This window comes from Terrapene carolina, unplaced genomic scaffold, assembly GCF_002925995.2.
Source record: "Terrapene carolina triunguis isolate 2854851 unplaced genomic scaffold, T_m_triunguis-2.0 Scaffold193, whole genome shotgun sequence".
Taxonomy (NCBI): Eukaryota; Metazoa; Chordata; order Testudines; family Emydidae; genus Terrapene; species Terrapene triunguis.
The window spans coordinates 7,122,351-7,128,232 of NW_020664544.1; positions in this window are offsets into that span (position 1 = coordinate 7,122,351).

Genomic DNA, 5,882 nt, shown 5'->3' on the forward strand with positions numbered 1-5,882 from the left:
CCATCCTGACCCAAGAGTGAAAGATGGCAAAGCTCCATCCCATATTTGCACTGGCTAAGCTGGAGCATCACTTCCCCCCACCTGCTAGCTGAGCAGGGGGCCGGGGGAGGCTGCTCCTGGGCTCACTTGGCTACAGCTGCTCCCCACTGGGAGGGAAGCAGTTCCTTTTGTGGGCCAGCATCTTTTATGATGCTCCCTAGAATAAGGGTCTCAATCGTCATGCTTCAGGGCATAAACTGGGCCCTAGTCCGAGGGTCAGGAAGGACCCTTCCCGGGCATATCATGAGCTAGTTACATTATGGAGGGATTGTGTATTCCTCTGAGCACCTGGCACTGAATTGCAGGATCACCCTAGTCAGACAGAGCATGAGTCCAAGGTAGAGGGATTCCCTGATCCTGGCACCAGGTGTGGTCACTAGTGCATGTTAGAGCAGCCTTGAGGTGGGCTGCTCCAGCAGCCAGTGATGGCATGTGCTGGCCACACCCCTTTGCCGCCAACCACGCCCCATGCACTGGCAACCAGGACCCACTAGGATGGCTCTGCCCCACCCCAGGCTTTCCCTACCTAGGGCAAACCTCAGGGGGACCGGCCCCGCTGCCTTTGCCCTGCCAAGACAGCTAGGCACGGACAAGAGGCTTAGCCCTCGCAAGCAGGCCGTGCCATTGCTGGAGCCTGGCTACCGGGCCACAGGGACCAACTCTCCCGCCCCCGGCATCCTTCGGTGGTCCCCTCCTGGCTGTGGAGTGCAGTGACCAGCGAGGGAAATTGACACCCAGCCCAGCTCCGGCGGGTAAGGGAGCCCAGGCACAGGGCAGCAGGGACAAGGGGCTAGAAACCTCCCCCCCAGGCTGGATGTGTTTAGACATCCCCTTGCAGAGGTTCAGATGGCTCCCGGGGGTGGGGAGGGGATGCTAGCTCCTGGGACAAGCAGAGGCATGACCGCTCCCGCTGCAGGTGCTGCAGGGTTTCGCTCCCAGTTCCCATCCCCTCCCCCCCAACACACACACACAGGGAACCTTGTTTCTGTAGGTCAGGTAAAGCATAGGGATTTTTGCTCACACCCTTGCCTTGGGGTGGGGGCGGGGAGCAGGCCTCAATAGCTTCCGCTTGAGTTTCCAGGCCCGAAGCGGACGGAACGTGACCGTCCCCCAGCCACAGCCTGGAAACGCCCGAGTCACACGGGGTCTTTTCCTGCCCATTGACTTCCCCAGGAGCCGCGCAGGCCTGGCTGCCCCCGGAGGGAATGGCTGTAAGCCCGGGGCTCCCTGGGAATGTGGCTGCCAGTCCCACGGAGGTCATAGAGGTGAAGGCCAGAAGAGACCCCCCCCTGCCTGTCACAGACCACCAAACACCCTCCCAAGCAGGCAGGGGACCAAAGTGTCACGGCTCTTGGGTGCGACACGAGGGACTCAGTGAGATATACCCAGTAGCATTGCATCAGGCCCTGGCGGCTGCCACTCAGATCACGGCCCCATTGTGCTAGGCGCTGTACAGACACACAGGAGGAGGCTGGCCTTGTCCTGGAGCACTTACAATCTCCATAGACAAGACTAAGGCACAGAGACGGGAAGTGACTCACCCCAGGGCAGGGTTAGACCCCAGGCCTTCAGAGTCCCAGGCCAGGACACTACCAACTAGCCTGCGCTGCCTCTCCGCCCTAGCCTGTGCTTCAAGCTCAGTCGTGGTTCTGATCAAAGCCCAGCTCTGCGGGCGACCTCTTCGGTGTGCTGGGGCGGGCCTTCCATCTGAAAAGCCATGCACCTGTCTCCTCGCAGGGCTCTGATAGATCCCAGGGGACACCCCTTGTAAGAGGAGGGTGTTTGCGGCCAGCCCCTTCGTTGAAATTCCCTCTCTCCACGGGCCGTGCGCGCGCTGGTCTCTGCCCTCCCAGGCTGCATCGCAGCAGACCGGCCATTTCTGCGCCTGCCCCTGCTCCAGGGAGGGCGGTTCTGCATTTTGTCCCGCTAGCGGCCTGGAACCTCAGTGAGTTTTCCTGCTGGTGTCAGCGTGAGGATACTTCCCCTCACCAACTGCCCCCACTGCCCCTTCCTGCATGTCTTCCACTTCAGGGGGAAACGTCTCTCTTCCTCTCCCCAACCCTCCTTTTTTCTTTCTTTCCATCCTCTCCGCGTCCCCTTTTCTCTTCCCCTCCCTTCACTCCCTCTTTCCTACCCAACGTACGAAGGGGCTAACGCTTCCTTTAAGCAAAGCAAGCAGGGGTCCTTGCATCTCTTGGGGAATACTTTCCCCTCTGTACTACCCCACGCTCTGCTCCCGAGCCCCACTGCAGCTCAGGGCCATGTAGGGTGACCAGATGTCCCGATTTTATAGGGACAGTCCCGATTTTGGGGTCTTTTTCTTATATGGGCTCCTATTACCCCCAGCCCCCGTCCCGATTTTTCACACTTGCTGTCTGGTCACCCTAGGGCCATGATCCCCCCCCCCCCCCCAAGTGATTGCAGATGGGAGGTTCAGGTGCTTTTGCCAAGCCCACCAGCATCTCAGCCCCAGCAGTGGGGACCCAGTAATCTAGCTCTCCACCCTTTCTCCTCTCTTAAGGGGCTTAAGCTTGGAGCCGGATTTTCTTAGAACCCTGAAGCTCTTACCTGCCCCACCCCCACACGCAATCACTGTCAACCTGAGCCCCTCCCCCCCGTCAATGCATTTATCCTCCCAACCCCTGCAAGACTATCTTTTACCGATCGGGATCCGAGGCCTAGAGCGTCCCATAGGAGTCTGTGGCAGAACTGGGAATCAAACCCACAGCCCCACCCAAGGGCCCCAACCATTAGGCCATCCTGCCTCCCTCGGCAGCGGGAAGGGAGAGCGTTTTCCTGAATGTTTCCCACATCTGCAGCGAGGCAGCTAGCAAGGACCGCCCCCGTTGGAGCGAGCGGGGAGCTCGGATCCTGGCCGTGGCGTGCCCAGCAGGAGGGGGAGGGGAAGGGGAAGAGAGGAATTTTTATGCTAAAAATAAAAAAACGCATCCACGTCTCAGCGGTTGAGAGAGACGGCAGCGTCCCCCCCCTCCAAAGGATCCCGCCTGGGCGGTCGCAGGCTCTCAGGGTTCCCAGCGTGGCGTGACAGGGACCCAAGCAAGCGGAGTCATGTTGCAGGGAGCTGAGCGGGGGCAGCCCTCTAATGTCGCCTTCTGCACAGCTGCCTAAATGTGGACAAGAGACGGGACTGGAGGAGGGAGAGGGGATCAGAATTATCCTGGGCTCTTCCGCTGAGCTTTTCATCCCTAAATCTCAAGCACTTTACTAAAGAAGTCAGAGCGTTATCCCCATTTTAGCTGGGGAAACTGAGGCACAGAGCGGCGATTTGCCCAAGGTCAATGAGCAAGGCGGGGGTGGAGCTGGGAAAGGAATCCAGGTCCCCTGTCTCGGTCCGGCACCCTATCCACTAGGTGTCTCTGCCGAGACAGGTGCTCACATAGATAGGTAGATGTCGCGTGGCTGCAAAGAAAATATTCAAAATGCTCTGCCTGCTTAATAAAACACCTCATGATTCTGACGCCAAGCTCATGAATTTGGGGGCCTGGCGGATGCTTTTTGAATACTTGAGGCTGGCAAGACGGGATCGGGTGGGCGGGGAAATGGGAGGGTTCCTTAGGACGTCAGCTGGTCAGGAATCTTTCGGGGAAACTTTTTCATCCGAAAATGCTGATCCATCAAAAACATTTCTCGGGCCCAGGCTGGAATTTCTGCTGAGAGAGAGACGGCAAAATTCGCCACCTTCCAGCGTCGTCATCGCCGTGTTGGTCCCAAGATATTAAAGAGACACAAGGCAGGAGAGGTGATGTCTTTTAAGGACCACGTTCGGTTGGAGAGACAAGCTTACCCAGCCTGAAGAAGAGCTCTGTGGAGCTGGAAAGCTTGTCTCTTGCCAACAGGAATTGGCCCAATAAAAGACGTTACCTCCCCGACCCTGTTCGTGCACAGACACAGCCTGACCCCCGGCTGCAGAAGAGCTTGTAGCCTCGGGGTTAGCCTGCTCCCCTGGAAGATACAAGGTCAAAACCCTGCTGCAAGGGACAGCAAGGGCATGAACCTAGGTGAGCGCCCTCCCCACCGGCCTACGGATCTCTCTCTTGCTCATCTTTTCTCCACCCCCAAAAGCCGACAGGTCTCGGCTTCGTTCCGACGCGGCCCGGCCGCAGATTCGGAAACCTCCACGTTTTTCACAAAATGAAATTCTTGTTTTCCAGCCAGCCCGACTTCGGGCCTTCCCCAGACCCACCAGCGTCTCCCGTCCCATGGCGAAGCACCCGCAGCGCCCAGCCTCCCGAGCACCGAGGCCCTCCACGCGCACAGCCGGGTCACCCAGGGTGGGCAGCCAGGTCACTGCTGGAGTTAATCCACCTCCCCGAGAGGCCGCAGCTAGATTGATGGAAGAATTCTGCCATCCACCTAGCACTGTCTAAACTGAGGTCGGTCTAGCTACACCTCTCGGGGGGGGGTGGATTTTTCACACACCCCGAGAGATGTAGCCAGTTTGCAGAGTAGACCAGCCCTCAGTTTCGCCTGTCCCATTCCAGATGTCACCAGCTGCCTCGCCCCGGCCCCCGATCTCTGTACTACGTCGCCCCCCAAACGAAGAATTATTACACCAGATTCGGATTGAAAGATCTCTGGGGGCAGAGACCGCCCCGCTCGCTATGGGTCTGTGCAGCACCTGGCATGATGGGGCCCAGATCTCGGCAGGGGATTTTAGGCATGCGTGCCTAGATAGCGATCTCGCTGCCCTCCAACCACGCCTCAGGGAATGGCGAATGCTTCCTGAAAGTGCCCGGCCCTCTCCCCCAGTCCAGGCTGTGATGGATCCAGCACCCCGCGGGGCTGTCCCTTGGGGGAGCTTCCAGCTGGGGATTGATGGCAGCTCCTGCATTTTTTCCTTAGACAGCTCACTCTGTTCCAGAAGGGCTGCCAAGGAATCGCTGGCTCTTGGCGTTCACCCCGGCGGTGAACTCACTGCACATGGACAAGCCGAGACTCTCCTCTCACTGCACATTCCTCGCTCCTTTCCCAGGCCAGCAGAGAGGGAAGGGGGGAAGAGTCCGGTTCACTTCAGGAGCTCCACCGCACCAAGAGCAGGCCAAAGGATCCCGGTCCCAGCCGCTAGCTCTCATTCCAAACCACCTGGGATTTTCTTCACCCGTCACTGCAATGCAGCCACCTCTGGGACGGGACGTGGCAGCTGTTTCAACAGTGCACCGAAACGAAGCACATGAGGTTAGGGTGTAGCGTGAGATAGAATATCATCTCCAAAACAATGGGGGTGGGGGGATTTCAGGCAGGCAGGAAGAGTCGGGTTTGTCCAGGAATCTGTAGTTAATCCCTCTGAGCCGAACAAAGCATAGGTAGGTGGCATTTTGGTTTCTGCATCAGGCACCCAAACACTTTCCATTCTGCAGTTGGCATCCACCATGCAAACACCTTGCACTCTGCCACTGGCATCCGGCGTGCAAACATATTGCGCTCTGAAGCAGGTATCTGGTGTGCAAACACCTTGCACTCTGCAGCTGGCATCCGGCGTGCAAACACCTTGCACTCTGAAGCGGGTATCTGGTGTGCAAACACCTTGCACTCTGTAGCTGGCATCCGGCGTGCAAACACATTGCGCTCTGAAGCAGGTATCTGGTGTGCAAACACCTTGTACTCTGCCGCTGGCATCCAGCGTGCAAACATATTGCGCTCTGAAGCAGGTATCTGGTGTGCAAACACCTTGCACTCTGTATGGCACCCAGCATGCAAACACCTTGCACGGTGAGGCTAGTATCCGACTCTCCGGCATGTAATCACCGAGAACTGAGAGACTAGATGTATGTGCCAGAGGCCTCAAGCACGCAGCTCGCCTCTTGCAATGGGCAGCTGGCACT